Genomic DNA, 16,709 nt, shown 5'->3' with positions numbered 1-16,709 from the left:
ACCAAGGTGCATTTCTCAAGGCTCAAAGAAATGTATACACATGACAGAAAATGAGTTCAGTGGGGTTTTTTTTTCACTGGAAAGTTGATGCAATAAATGACAGGCAGATGCATATGAAATAGTGATGGAAAATGTTCAGGCTACCTAGCTGATACTCGTTCTTGTTAGAATACACATAAATTGTTCTGAAGGGCCTGAATGCCTCTATTTCCTTTCCAATCATTGAATTGCTTTAAAACTTCAATTTTGAACTTTGAAGATTATTGTTCCTGACTGACATGAATTTTTATTACAAAATCAGCTTAATGTTAAAAACATTAAAACTCATCACAGACCATAAAAAGCCAGGTCACCAATTTTGTGACTTATTTTCTCCTGTGGTTTGCAATATAAAAAACTGGATTCAGATTTATTTCTTCTTATTCCTCCTGATCTTCCACTATCTAACCAATTAGTAGTAATTCAAAGAGATATCTGTGTGCTTTTACCTGGGATTTTACAACTGTGGTGACTTAAAGGGGAAGGCTTAGTCTCCAAGCAAATGCATGTAAGGATAAGAACGGTTACAATCAGTTCATTAAAGCAAACATGACAGAGAACAAGTAAGGCTAAACTAACAACCTGAAATCAGTCTTCATTAGGAGTGGTAATTGTGATCTGTACTTTCACGTGTTGAGTCTCTCTACTCAAAATAATTGGTAAGTAACCCAGATGAAATGAAATAAAGTGATTTATTTACAAAGAAAATTAAATATGTAAAGGTAGATGCAATGGAAGGAGTAAAAGTACATATAGTAGAAGCAAAATAAAAAACTATGTTCGTTTCAGCTTGACTAATACAACTAAAAGTCTCTGACTAACTTGCTGGCTGGCTATTTACTTTCCCAGAATCAAACTAGATGCTATTCCCACACTCATTCTCATCAGACTGTTTCAGAGCACGGATAAAAGTAGGAAATCCTACCCGACTGTCTTAATACCAGTGCTGAATGTATATGTTCTTATGCAGAATATGTGCCTGGGGGTAAACGAAGAGTATACTACTGTGCAATAGAACTTATATACTGTATATATATATATATATATATATATATATATATACAGATATATACAGATATAATATACTGCTCAAAACAATTAAAGGAACACTTTGAAAACACATCAGATCTCAATGGGAAAAAGAAATCCTCCTGGATATCTATACTGATATAGACTGGGTAATGTGTTAGGAACGAAAGGATGCCACATTGTTTGATGGAAATGAAAATGATCAACCTACAGAGCCCTGAATTCAAAGACGCCACAAAATCAGAGTGAAAAATTATGTGGCAGGCTAGTCCATTTTGCCAAAATTTTATTGCAGCAACTCAAAATTGTACGCAGCACTTTGTATGGCCCCTGTGTTCTTGTATACATGCCTGACAACATCGGTGCATGCTTCTAATGAGATGACAGATGGTGTTGTGGGGGATCTCCTCCCAGATCTGGACCAGGGCATCACTGAGCTCCTGGACAGTCTGAGGTGCAACCTGGTGGAATTGGATGGACCAAAACATAATGTCCCAGAGGTGTTCTATTGGATTTAGGTCAGGAAAGTGTGGTGGCCAGTCAATGGTATCAATTCCTTCATCCTCCAGGAACTGCCTGCATACTCTCACCACATGAGGCCAGGAATTGTCGTGCACCAGGAGCCACTGTACCAGCATAGGGTCTGACAATGGGTCCAAGGATTTCATCCTGATACCTAATGGCAGCCAAGGTGCCTTTGTCAAGCCTGTAGCAGTCTGTGTGACCCTCCATGGATATGCCTCCCCAGACAATCATTAACCCACCACCAAACTGCTCATGCTGAATGATGTTACAGGCAGCATAATGTTCTCCATGGCTTCTCCAGACCCTTTCACTTCTGTCATGTGCTCAGGGTGAACCTGCTCTCATCTGTAAAAAGCACAGGGCATCTGCCAATTCTGGTATTCTATGGCGAATGCCAATCGAGCTGCATGCTGCTGGGCAGTGAGCTCAGGGCCCATTAGAGGACATGGGGCCCTTGGGTCACCCTCATGAGGTTATGGACCTTCTATGGCCCTCTCCAGCTCTCCTAGAGTAACTGCTTGTCTCCTAGAATCTCCTCCATGCCCTTGAGACTGTGCAGAGAGACACAGCAAACCTTCTGGCAATGACACGTATTGATGTGCCATCCTGGAGAAGTTGGACTACCTGTGCAACCTCTGTAGGGTCCAGGTATCGCCTCATGCTACCAGTAGTGACACTGACCGTAGCCAAATGCAAAACTAGTGAAGAAACAGTCAGAAAAGATGAGGAGGGAAAAATGTCAGTGGCCTCCACCTGTTAAACCATTCCTGTTTTGGGGGTCATCTCATTGTTGCCCCTCTAGTGCATCTGTTGTTAATTTCATTAACACCATAGCAGCTGAAACTGATTAACAACCCCCTCTGCTACTTAACTGACCAGATTAATATCCCATAAGTTTCATTGACTTTATGCTATACTCTGATTAAAAAGTGTTCCTTTAATTCTTTTGAGCAGTATATATATATATATATAACTTCATTAAGCACCCAAGAAAAAATGTTATCTGGTCCTGGTGATTTGTTAGATTCCCGCCTATTTAATCAAAACAGTACTTTTCGCTCTACAGTTTCAAAGTCACTAAGTACCTATGTAGTAGTTCCAGTTCTTTTTGGGAACTTATCGACTTCTTCATATGTATAAACGTCAAAGTGCAAGTCCAAAACTATTTCACTGTCTGTACATTCTAGTTTGTCCTTACCATTGCTAATACTCTTCACATTTTCCTTGACTGTTCTTTACTAATAAAATACTGGAAGAATCTCTTTTGGTCATCTCTAGCCTTTTCTGCAGTATTCCTCTCATACTGCCTTTTAGTCTACTTAATATCCTTTTTAACTGTTGCTCTCATGTTTTCATATGCCCTACAGTTAGCACTGGAGTTACTCATCTTCTATAACTTATCAATCTGTTTTTCCTTTGTAACTTATTTTTTAACTCCACATTTATCCACCAGTTTTGCTTAATTTCTTACTTCTAAATTTTGGTATGGACTTGTGCATTATATTTAAAACAAATTAAAACATGACCTACATTTCCTCAGCTGTCAAGCCTTCCATTCAAATCCTGTTTTACATAAATGATGACTCCTAAATAGTGTGTACTCGTCTATGTTATACTCTTGCCCATTTCTATTAGTTAAACATACCAATAAAATATTTTGAAAAGGGATAAAAAAAGATATTAAAATGTATTAATATTCACAGTATTTTGCACATATAATTAAACCTATGTAAGTTACTTGCTGTTATCTATGCAACTTCCATACTACTTCAGCGAGTAGCTGCACGCTCCACTTGCTAATAGCAGTGTGATGTTAGTGTTATTCCCTCTGTTTACTAATGCATTAGACCTTCATGAATAGCAGGGCATAGCAGAGCTGTAATGCCTCTTCTAGATTCTGCCTGGTTGGACACACTGTTCTCAGAAACAGATTCACAAGAAGAACTTTAAGTGCTCTGAGTGAAACAGGGAAGGATGTGGAATTAATTAACTAAACAGGAGATGAAAACACTGTGGTTTCATTTTGTATTTTTACATTTTTTTTTAAGAGTCACAATTTGGCAGATGCTTCACAGGTTTGCCAATACTTCTAATTAAAGTCATTTATGTGACTAAAAATCATCAATCTCTCTGAAATTCTTTACACAATTTGAATTAAAATTGACTTTATCGGAAACCTTCAAAGTATACCTAAACGCCAATGAAAGTATCAGTGATTTCAGGAGTGCAAAGTTTTTTAAACATAAGCATTACTTTTTCGTGAGGGCAACTTGTATTTAAAGGCTGCTTACTTTAATGCTCTTAATCAGTAAAAGCCAGATTAGAAAGTATTACTGTCTGCCACCAATGATAATTATAGAGTAAATGTGCTTTTCAGTCAGCAGTGCAATTAGGGCACTACATAGTAAACAAAAATTGAAAAATTAATTTACATAAAGTTATTTTAATTTTTTGTTTTAGTTTTTTTCATGAAGTCTTATTTTTCATATAGGAAATACAGTATTTTAATATTTTATTCAAATAAAATACTCATACATTTATCAAAAAAATGTAAATAGAAAAAATAAGATGTGAATTTATCTTTTCCATGCGAATTAAAGTAAATGCTACCCTTTTATTCTCTGCTAATGTGTTAGAAATACATTTTAAGAAACTGGTTTAGATTCCCTATGTGGGAAAGAAAGCACAAAGAAGACCAATGTAAAAATAATGGATTGGAATTTGTAATTCAGATGAAAATACTTAATGAACGGAATCAGATTACTAAACTTCACCACAAATGTAGCACAAATATACTTTACTTGGTTAGCCCCCAACTTGACAGTAATTATCACAAGTATTACAGTGCTATGAATGTTAGCTGATCAATCCCTGAATAGCTTTTGGATTGAAATAAGATCTGGGCAACTTGGATATCTTGGATGAAGGGTTATTAAATTTGCAACTAGAATATTGGATTACATTGTGTGTGCATGTGTGTGTGTGAGACTGTTTATTTGTGTTTCCGTCCAGTTTCTAGGATTTGGAAGAAAAATGGAAAAATAGGCAAAATATGTAGAAGGGTCAATAAAATTGAAAGTGAATATAAAAATACCAAATCAAGTTCTAAAATTGAGAAAAATCATTGCATAAGTCTATTCTGCTTTCCGTCATTATATGTCTGCAACAGCAGCATGGTAGGAACTTTCTTGTACCCACTCAGGCCACGTGAACAACATTTATAGTTTTAATGCTGGTAGGCAATAGATGAGTGAAAATAACAATAAATCAATGTGCACATTGGGAAACCAAATCTCCAACATAAGGGTCACTTAACTTGGCCACTGTAGAAACAACCACCACAGCATTTTCACAGCAAAACACTTCAACTATAAGAGTTGTCAGTTTGACAAGTGACACTGAGGAATAGCAATGAAAATGGGTGGCTTAATCTGAAGAGGAAAGGCTGCTCTAAGGGAATAGGATCAGGAGTGTATTATTATACCAGATGAAATGGACAAACCATGTATCAAATACAAACATGAAGTCTACATTGGTTCCGTCTAGTTACAATATGAACCAAAAGGTGAGTTGCTAAGGTTATTTAGAGAAATGTAGAAAATTCACTTTACCAATACTTAAAATTAAAGGAATATATTATAAATTCACAAAGAAGATATCTTTTTTCTTTTAGGAAATTATACGATAAAATCAGACCAATTCTATTAAACTGAGTAGTATATGTGTAGTAGTTTTTCATTTTTATTCTCACCTCTTTATTGCTAGAGGAAGTCATAGATGTACAAATGGTAAACATGTACTTATTATATGTATATTAGTAATCAAAATGCTACTCTTGAATTATTCTTTAAGATATCATGCAGATACATTGGTTCATGTGCTATTTTTGATGAATTTACAAAATTACACTTGACTTAGTTGGCACTTGTATACTCATATAAAACTATTTAGCTTATTCTAAGTAAACATATTACTTTATGAAGCTACAGACTTGTTTATGTTCTGGTTTTCTTGTCCTGTTGGACAAGACATTATTGCACTAATGTTTTACTTTCCTGTACTTTGGAAACTGTTTGTTTCCATAAGTACTACAAGCTAAGTGCTATCCTTCCTTATGTTTGAGTGTTTCATCCTTCTGTCATCTATTTTGTGGGATGTATTTGTATGACAGTATTAGGCAATTACTTGAGGCTGTGAAATAAAACAACCACTTTTTTAGGAAGCGTTTGCTCTTTACAAGAATCCTTGCCACATGTTTAGTAACTATAAAAACAACAAAGTTACTATGCATTCAAGGTTAAAATAAAATACATCATGCAAGTAATAGCATTAAATAGATTATATTATTAGTATATTTCTTATATATATTTCTCTTCTGGTTCGTCCTGCTTCCTCTTCAAACCCGGTCATATATACGTCACGTCACCGCCCTATATCTAGCCTGACCACGTGACATTTCATTTCAGCTTTAACGTGACACCAATGGGGTCATGAGAGAGGAGCGGGGAATATGGTAGTCCAAAGGAGGAATAGGAATCGAGAAAAGCAGCGTGGGGGTGTATGGGAGGCCGCAGGCACCGTTGGGAACGGTTTGGAAGAGGAGGAATAGGAATAGAGAAATGCAGTGTGGACTGTGTGTAAGGACAATCATTTGTAAACATTTGCGTTAATTTACAACAACCAGTCTTCAGTTACGGTCAGTTGTATGTGGCTTTTTCTAGGGTTAGATCTTTCGACTCATTATCTGTCGTTTCCAGCAAAACACCTATTCACAACTGCATCTTTCAAGAAGTATTTCTTTCTTCTTGATTTCTGAATTCCTTTCTCACCGTTTTCTGTTCCTATTCTTACAATGCCGTATGCTACGGCAGGCGTCGGCTAGTATATAAGATTAGTCTTAGACTTTCTTCTTTGGAAAGGACAGAAGCTATTCTGCTATGTAGCCAGGGATGAAAATGGTATGTACTATACGATGTACCTTCTTTTTTTATTCACAGAAGATGTGATATTGGAAACAGGGAACTTTGAAACAAGCAGATATGTGGTCAGATCAGGTTAAGGTCAGAAGGGATACATCAAAAGTTGAATGACAAGATTGAGGAAATCAGCAGATTGAGGAGTTCAAACACTGGGGAAAAACAAATAGATAAAAGGGTAATGGAAAAAGCAAAGTAGAAATTATAATGCAAACACAAATAGAAACAAAAAAAATGAAAGAATCTAATACTGGCTGGAGACTAGAGACTAGAACAAAAAAAATCACAAAGACTAATCAACACGTTTTACCTTGTACTTTAAATATGCTGTCCAATAGACTACAACCCCCTAACAAGTATATTTCATATGAAAACACAAAGGGCATTGAAAGGGCCCTGTTAATGAGTGACATCTCACCATGCCAGTCCCACATGTCTGTGAAGGTTCGTTTTAAAGGAAAGGCAGAGGGCAGGACAGTATATCCACCTGTAGAATTAACTGAAAAAATGTCGGAATGATGGTTTGTGCTTGCTTAACAAAAGGAGAAATAACAAAGTGCCGGCACTCAGCACACAAAAGGGACTCAAAAATTGTAAACCTGCTGTTAATAATCATTTATTATGGAAAGCTCAAACTGTATTCTATTACAAAACAGTCAGAATGAATAATATAAATGATTCCATTTTCATTATTATTGTGTAGTTATTAAAGTGATATTTAAGCTATTGGAAACTTGATCTGTACTTATCAGGATAACAGCTTTAAATATGCTAGGAAAAGTGCAGTTGATGCATGGGAGAAAGAAATACCAGTTTATAAACTAACACAGTGTAACTTTCATATTGCTATCAAACCTTGTTTACACATTAATTTGTTTAATTTGTTTGATTTATTCAAAACTTATATTATAAGTGGATGCTGATATTGTGGTTTCAAATTTTCAAAAACCCTAGCTGAACTAAACACGGCCTCAATGTCAATTACTGGAGGCTTTAGCAACAAACCTGTGCTTCACACTAGTATGAACCGGCAGTTACTCTGCAAATACGACTTATTTTGATTTTTACTAATACTGAAACTAAGTAAAAGGTAGTTAAAGCGTAGTTTTCTTTTCTACTACCCTTTTGTATAGCTTCCATGAACTTAGTGCACCGATGGGACAACTTTCAATGAGGCTAAGCTGCTGTTATGGTCAGCAGTTGTTTCCAAATTCATTCATTATGCAAGCAATAAGACTGTACCTGAGTCTTTGTTGATCTTCTTCTTTCTCAGTCAGCTATAACACTCATTGCAGTTGTCTAGTTGATCGTTTAGTAACATTTTACTTTAGATACTGCAAAAATGCATCTATTACTCATGCATTCTTATGTCACAAGACCTTAACAAACAGAACACCAAAAGAAGCATTTGTTAAGGTCTTGTGACATAAGAGTACATGAGTAATAAATGATTTTTGCAGTGCCTAAACTAAAGTGTTTCCATTCATTTTTAGAATAATACTTGCTCCTTATGCATTATTGTGTCAGAAGTGACCAGTACCATGGACAGAGTGCAAGCAGTTATTGCAGTTTAAGCTGAAGAAAGTATTAAACATGACTTGGAGATGTTTAAAAGGTACAGTTAACCATAATACCAAGTCAGGTGGAAGAAATAAATGTTGGGTAAATCAGTACATAGAAAACAGATAAATGAATAAATAAAAGCATGAAACAACAGTAAACTACCAATGCAAAACGAAAAACTAAAATCTATCAAGCACGGTTAATTAATGTATTGTGTGTGTTTTTATTTCAAGGTGTTGCAAATTTTTTAGTTGGATTTGATATTATTTTCTGTCGTAAGTGTCAAGAAAAAAGTAATATTCATTTTTTCGCATTTCTGTTTTGTTCTGATATTATTAATTCTTAATTCTTGTGTCTTTTATTATTCTCCATGTTTTTTACCACCATTTTATAGTTGAAGACAGAGTGTGCCAAGAGACTTGAGGTGCATCTCTGCAGCTCACAATATCAACATTGTTACACTTTTAAGTTGCAATGTCCAAACTTCGAATGAAACAGAGGAAAGACCTCAGTTGAAAGTCTTGGGCCTCATGTATAATGCCTTGCGTAGAATTCACACTAAAATACAGCATACAGACAAAACTAGAAATGTGTGTAAGTGCAAAAAAAGTCAGATCCATAAAACTGTACATAAGAAAAGTTCTATGCACTTTCCCTTTATAAATCTCAATCAACGTGAATTTTAACAGACATGCACCACCCCGACTTCACCCAGAATTTCACCTATTTGACGATGTAAATCAATATAAATAGCCTCTTCCAGTCAGTCTTTTGTTAAAAGATAAAATCATGTGTAAAAATAAAGAATTTCACCGAATGCAAAGTGGAGGTCCTGCTCAGAGAAGTGGAGGCAAAGAAAAACGCACTATTTGGTGGCTTAAGCAGTGGTATAAGCAACAAAAGGAAATTGATGGGAGTGGTACAGTGTGGCAGAGGATCTCAAAAGTTCAAGTTCAGAAAGTCACACAGTACCTAAAATTCAAAAGAAGTCGTCAGATATCAAAGTCGACATGAAAAAGCGAGTTGCGGCCCACCATCTCAAAGTCAATAACACCAGAGGAGATAATGGAATTCCAGGGCTCACACCATTTGAGCAGCAAGCTGCTGCAAATATAGGTGAGACACTTATATATCTCGCCACAAAATTATTGAAATACATTTTCACATCACAGATAATTTTCACATTAATAGAGTGAAAATGCTTTCTATTTACATTAGCAAATTCATTCTCTGAAGGTGTCTTTATAGAAATGTGTATGCAATTACATTTGGAAAACCAGGCGCTGCTGCAAATTGCGCTTTGATGATTGCCCGTTCAACCACAGTGTAAGGAAATTTAAGTGGATAATACCATTCCATACAGCTGGCATGGTGTGATTCAGTGATGACTGAAAAATATCCAATTGGTCAACCAGTTCACACTGAAAAGCTCCTGAAGCTAAAAACCTGAGAGTGGAAAGAATTTGCAAAGGAACAGGTAGAGCACAATTCCTCAAAGTCTGCCTTTATAAAACTGGCCCCAGTTCAACGCACAGCTACAAGAGGATAGCTCATGGAAATCTAAAGCAACTTATAAGCCAGCCATCATCATGGGATAAGAAATCAGTATGATATCTAAATACCTGTTCTTTTCTTATTCTTCCATTTGCAATGTCTCTTAACAATGCTACAGCAGCCATGGTAGTTGGAATAGTTTGGCCATTCTGTGCACCATTATATTGTTAAAGATTGATTACAAACGAGTGATTTACATTTGTAAATGATATTCAATTGATTTTGGTGTATTTGATAAAGCCTGCATCGTGAATGTGAATATAAAAAAGAGTGGGAATCCACACAGAACCAGTAGCTTTTCTTTAACACTGGGTATCACTGAGTAGAAACGTGCGTATGCATGGACTGAGGCTGCCATGAAAATATGTGCAGCTTTACACAAGGTTTAGTTTTTATACATCTCAATGTGGGCGTGGAAACAGGCATGCACAACATTTTTGTGCATACGCACTGCTTTAAACATGAATTCCCCAGGTGTTTTAACGTCCCACACCAAAAATCAATTACGTATAAACACTACTACCTTTGCTAATGTTACCTTTTGTAGTTAGTGATTCTGATTTAGTCAATCATGATATGAAGAAAGAATGATAAGGATTACAGTGTACTCTAAACATTCTTAACTAGGATACTATGGACTTCTAAAATGAAAGACAATGTAAGAAGTAACTTGGAGACAAGTAGAGATGTGGACAAATCTTGCTATGATCATCAAAATAAGGGCATGCAGGAGACAGAAAAATACAGCCCTTTTACAGATTAATGGTTTTTAACTTTTAAAACAAACTTTATTTGATTAAATTACAAACAAATGCAGAATTTCAATGTATTTAACAGATTTGCAATCAAAATATGTTATAAAGAAAAAGCAATACAATAACATAAATATATATTTTCTTTTTCTTCTTTCTGTTTTAAATGTGTGTAGGGTAATTACTGTCACATACACCAAGTACACTCAGAAAAATACAGGTGCCAAATACAGTATGTTTTTTATTTCTGAGAAATGCCCAAAGGGAACCAGTTTTGGTTCCCAAAAGAACCCTCTATATTAAGGTTCTAGATAGAACATTTCATTTAGATCCTTGACACATTCCATAAATAACCACAAATAGACAGTGAGTACACAAAGAGTTGGCACATCATATAAAAAAAGAATGTCACACCCATTTTCTAAATAAAGCTGTAGATAAATGTTGCAAAAAACTGTGAACCTTACACATTTATAATAGAGCTAAGTCAAATGTATCTCTAAAAGGATGGGCAGGAGACGCCAGTAAAGGACATTACACAGACACAAGCTATCTACATGACACATGCCATTATGAATCTGCTGTATACTGTTAAAAATAAAGGTGCCAGAATGGTTCTTTAGAGTGATGCCATAGGAGAACCATTTTTGGCTTCCAAAACACCCATCCACATGAAGGTTCCAAAAAGTACCTTTTATTCATCTAGATCATAACACGCTCCATAAAGTAAATATCCATGCATAGATGATAAAATATCTGTGAAATCTCAGTGAGTCATCATTTAAAAAGAACTTTTGCTATATACAATAACAAGTCCAAATGTTCTTAGTCTGTTGGTGTCCTGCTTGGTACTCTATTCAACATTAAAGATTTTCAAAATACAAAGAACTAACTTTTTATATGAAGGAAGTGTCCCAAAATGAAATGATGTGTTGTCAAGCAAATGACCATACAACCTAGTAAAGATCCATAGAATGCCATTAAATAATCATTTTATTTTTAAGAGTGTTAGATAAAAACCAATAAACTTTGGATTGCAGTCCAATCAGGTGTCCTAAATATTTGTGACACTCAACAGGCTAATTAGTTTGTCATAAATACCTTCAACACCTAAGCATAAAACACAATGCACCACTTTAGAATAAATATTATTAGTTTAAAAAACATATATAATTGATAGCTATTTAATAGTGCCTTAGTGTGAATGTGTTATTGACTTAGCAATCTCTCTTATGATAAAATGTCAGTGAGCCCTAAAGGAAATAGATGCCAATTTCAAAATAATTGCAACTTTATATGCTTTAAGTAATAGCAGTTAATTTGTAGCACCATCATCGTGTATATAAAATAGCATATACCTTGTGAAGCACATAGGTTTAAAAAGTTAACATTTTAAAATTCTTTTTATGTAAAATGGTCACAAAATTTATAACTACAAATTTCATCATATCTGCAGTGAGAGACAGACAGAAAGAAAGAAAGAAAGAAAGAAAGAAAGAAAGAAAGAAAGAAAGAAAGAAGCCTAATGTATAATCGAAAATAATATGCTTGAGCCAAGGATAAACTGATCCCCCAACCTGCAGTTTAAATAGGCCCAATTCATATGGCTCAATGTTGTATTTTGACATTCATTTGCTAATGACTCTTTGAATTAAATGTTAAGCCACTGTTTTTGAGTTGAATTTACCTCTCTTTGGATGAGATCCAATTATGATTTCTCTCATTAATTTTGCAAACTACTTAGTATACTTAATCTTCCTAATACATGTTCTGATTTGTGCAAAATATATAGTGTTAGCCAATTGTAATTAAAGTTAATTTTATCTATGTTTTTATACTTGTTGTCCTCCCCACAACTCATATGGTAAAGATGAAGAAAATAAAGTGAGTTATTTTCACCCATAAGTCCCACTTAATTTCCCATTTAGCTTAAGTGTAATCAGTCTTTTCCCACTCAAAGAAATCACAGAGCAAATCTCTGGTTCATATAATAGTCGATGAAGTGAATGCTGTGCAGGAGACTCATCTATATCTGGTTGCTAAGTATGTTGTCACTTGATAGCAGAAAAGGCTTCAGAAACAATGGTGAATTTCAGCTTGACTTCTTTTATGTTATACACTGATTATACAAATCAAACATTTTAAATAAAACTGATCACTTTAATTACAGTCATAATTTTACTAATAATTGGAGCCAAGTGATGGCAAAGAACATAATTTAAGGTGATTGTATTATTTCCATGGTCTTTAAAGAGAAGAATGAAGTTTGTCCCCTTCTGAACCAACCTTATTTCAAGACATAAACTAATTAAAGTACTGACTAATTGCAAATAGACAAATTGCTTTACATATTTGATTACGTAAACATAATAAGTTCATAACATCATACACAATTGAATTCAATTATTATTTTTAAATACAGAAACATCTACTAAGTTCTTCACCATTCAAAATGTGCAGTATTTTACATTTTAAATAAATCAAAACATCAGACGCTATAATCATAATGTCTTACATTTTCACTTTGAATTTACAACTAGATTTCATCTCATCTCAGGTTCACCGCTCTTTCTTCTGCAAGTTTTCTTTTGATTATTATAAACACCCTTGGAGCAATTTCCCTTCCTTGTTCCCCTTTCCCTAACATTTTCCAGACATCCGGGAAAAAAAGGACGTACCTTTTGTTCTCTGCCCTGCTGTCAAAGATATAAATATTAACCTATAACAGAATTAATTATTAAACATAAGGAAAAGTATTAAATGTAACTCAAGGGTAAGTTAAATGTAACTTAAAGCTTATGCGCTTGATGTCTCTACCTCGTCTTAAAGAAGCCACCACATAATTTTCAAAAGTTAGATTGAGGTAAATTAGAAATGAACACAGTATAAACTGATGGGAAAGCCCGTACACTACTCCTATGAAGCAGTACTAAGATCAATAAGACAATCCACAAAACACCCATCTTAATTAAGCAGTGTTTAGAATAATGGGAGTGTCAACATGAGTCAGAAATTACTGGTGGCTTTAATTGATTGGAGAAGATGATACAGTTCTGTATATTAAGAGTCAGATGATGTGATTGTGGAATAGTGGGTCTGTGGCTAAGCAGCACAGGATCCGTTTAAAATAAATAAATATTTAAATAAATATTTAACAATTTCTGTGGGTGTGCATGCTTGCGTGGCTGCAGGAGGTTGGTGAAGTGGTTAAAACAGAGTGCGACTGCTTGTGAGAGTGTGGTCTGTGTTGATAGTGGTCTGTCTTAATAGCTCCATTGGCTTTGCATGGTTCGTGATTGAGGCACTGAGCTGGCAGGGCATGGAGAAAAGTGAAGAAAAAAGGAAAGAATGAACAGAGATTAAAAGATGGGAGAGAAGAAGGCAGGAATGTGGGAGAGCCGGTGCGAGAAAGAGTGAGAGAGCGCAGACAGTCCTGTTGATAGTGTTCAACCGATGTTCGGTGGAGTGAGGAGTTACACGTCGCTCACTTCCATGTAAGTCTGGGAAGGCAGTGGGAATCAGGGAGACTCGGATGGGGAGCCCTGTTGGGGCCACGATTGGTCACAGGGGGCGGAGCCTTATTAAGAAGAGGTTCAGATGGGGCGCCCTACTAGGAGCCATGGAGCAGGAGGGACCCAAACCTAGAGAAGACTCTCAAACCTGTCATTCTGCAAGGTCCGGTCAGAATAAGAGGAAGAGATGCCAGGGTTCAAGAGATACATCAGAGAAGTGAATTTAAAGGACAGTTCCTTTCCTTAGAATTTTAGCCTCATTTTAAATGGATTATTAATGGAATTGCTTTTAAACTCCACATGTTCACTATCTTTTATGGATTATTTATTTATTGAAGATTTTTCACTGTACTATTTATTTTAATCAGTGTTGGTTTCATTTTGTTTTAATAAAAGCACTGAGCACCTTTTCACAACTACCCCTTGCTGTAAATGTGTGTCCTCATCTGCCTGGCTCATCTCAGTTACGGTATTGACTGTGGTGGGATCAAGAGGATCCCAAAGAAGAGTGGGAGCATGGAGCTGACCCACTCCATCAAAGTGATGTATTAGATAAGGTGATGGTAATTAGAAAAAAGTATAAAAGGAGATAAATTGTTGAATTGACAGCTCATTCCATGGACTGAGACATTTGTACATAACTATTTGAAAATAAACAATTGTTCTGCATTCTCATTTTGGCTCCATGCCTGCCTTTGAAGACAGAGAAAAATTCTTTCCATGACACTGTGCTTTTTTCTTGTAAGTGTAAACAGGATTGAGCAAGACCTATTTAAAATGGCATATCATCACTCCACTATCCAGACCAAAAATAGTTCACTAAGCAGCATCCTTTGATTTAAAGACGAATGGTATATTAACGTGCCAATTTTTTCATCCATCCATTTTTTAAACTCTCATACCAACACACATACCTACACTTATGAAATGTTGAATCATTAATCAATTATAATAAATGTTTTTAGAATGTGCTGGAAAGAAGGAGAAAATGCAAATTCCACAACACATTCGAATCTGGAGCTGGGCGACTGCAGCACTCGTATAACTTGAGGTCTGTGCCACCTCCTTCTATTGAGTACAGTAGAAATATGCCTTTTTAAAAAAATGAAAATACATTTTGCATTTCTACAATAATTGATTTCTACAGTATAATAAAATCTTTTTGATTTTCTGTGTTGAAATGTAAATGTGGAAGAAAGAGTAACACTATTTGACTGGATTACATTATAATTTGGCTTTTGATCAATCCTATAGTGTGATAGGCAAAATTTCTAAATACAGTAATCCCTCGTTATATCGCGCTTCGACTTTCGTGGCTTCACTGTATCGCAGATTTTATATGTAAGCATATCTAAATATATAACGCAGATTTTTCGCTGCTTCATGGGTTCTGCGAACAATGGGTCTTTTTACTTCTGGTACATGCTTCCTCAGTTGGTTTACCCAGTTGATTTCATACAAGGGACGCTATTGGCGGATGGCTAAGAAGATAGCCAATCAGAGCATTCAGTTAAGTTCCTGTGTGCTGACTGGCTCAGCGACGGAGCGCCAAATTTGATTCCGCAGCATTAACCAGGAAGTCTTGTCTTGCTCATTCATTATCAACGTGTTTTGCTGTGTAAAGAGTTAACTTTTGTGCTCTTTTGTGTTTATCTTTGTGCGTAGTCAAGCCCTTCGTTATGGCTCCAAAACGATCTGCTCCTGCTACTGCTTCAGGGGCTGTGCCCAAGCACCAACGGAAGATGCTAACGATTGCCGAAAAGGTAAAAGTTTTGGATATGTTGAAGGAAGGGAAAAGCTACACCGCTGTAGGATGCCATTACGGCATCAATGACTCCACAATTCTTTTTATGCAAAAAGGAGGAAAAGAATATAAGATCTACGGCCGTAGTGTCCTTTTAACCAGGGCGCAAAACGAGTTGTAAGTGGATGTAATAAGGCAGTAGTCCAGATGGAATCTGCTTTAGGGATTTGGATTGAAGACTGCCAGAAGGAGAACAACGGCGGTGCTACACAGTTGCCTGAAGAGGCTCCTTTAGAAGAGCTGTAACGCTCTCCTTTGTTGTGCAGTAAAATTAAACTCATCGTTATCGGACAAGTCGTCGTGTCATAGTTGGTGAGTAACCATAATTAATTTTCTACTTATAGTACTTAGTACATGTACGTACGTTTAGTGTCACTATACACACATTTACTGTATACAATTTTTCTTGCATTGTACGTATTTATTGCCAGTGGCCTGTCTATCTTAATGTCTGTAACATATGTGATATCGGAGACGCTCAATATCTTTAAAAAAATATTTAGGTTTTACTGTATATAAACAGTGTGTTTACATACATAATTTCAATGAATCTTATCTAATATTCAAGAGAATACAAAGGGTTTATGCTGTATAACTGTGCAGGAAATATTTATAAACAGTGTGGGAGAGTTTATAAGGGCTTAAAATATACAAAAATAACCATACAAACATATGCTTTCTACTTTGCGAATTTTCACCTGTCGTGGGGTGTTCTGGAACGCAACCCCCGCAATCGAGGAGGGATTACTGTACACCTTTTCCAGAAGGCAAATATTCACTTTAAATTCTCCTGTATCTGACTGTATGAGACAATTTCCCCTAACTTTTCTATATTTAAATGGCAAGTTCTATCAGCTTAAATGTACAATTTTACCCCAGTGTTTCTTAATTTACATTCAATTTATATTAACTAAAGTAAAGTAATTATACCTATAATTGCATTTTGAAAATCTTT

Source organism: Polypterus senegalus, chromosome 8 (assembly GCF_016835505.1).
Source record: "Polypterus senegalus isolate Bchr_013 chromosome 8, ASM1683550v1, whole genome shotgun sequence".
Classification (NCBI taxonomy): Eukaryota; Metazoa; Chordata; class Cladistia; order Polypteriformes; family Polypteridae; genus Polypterus; species Polypterus senegalus.
This window is presented reverse-complemented; position numbering follows the sequence as displayed.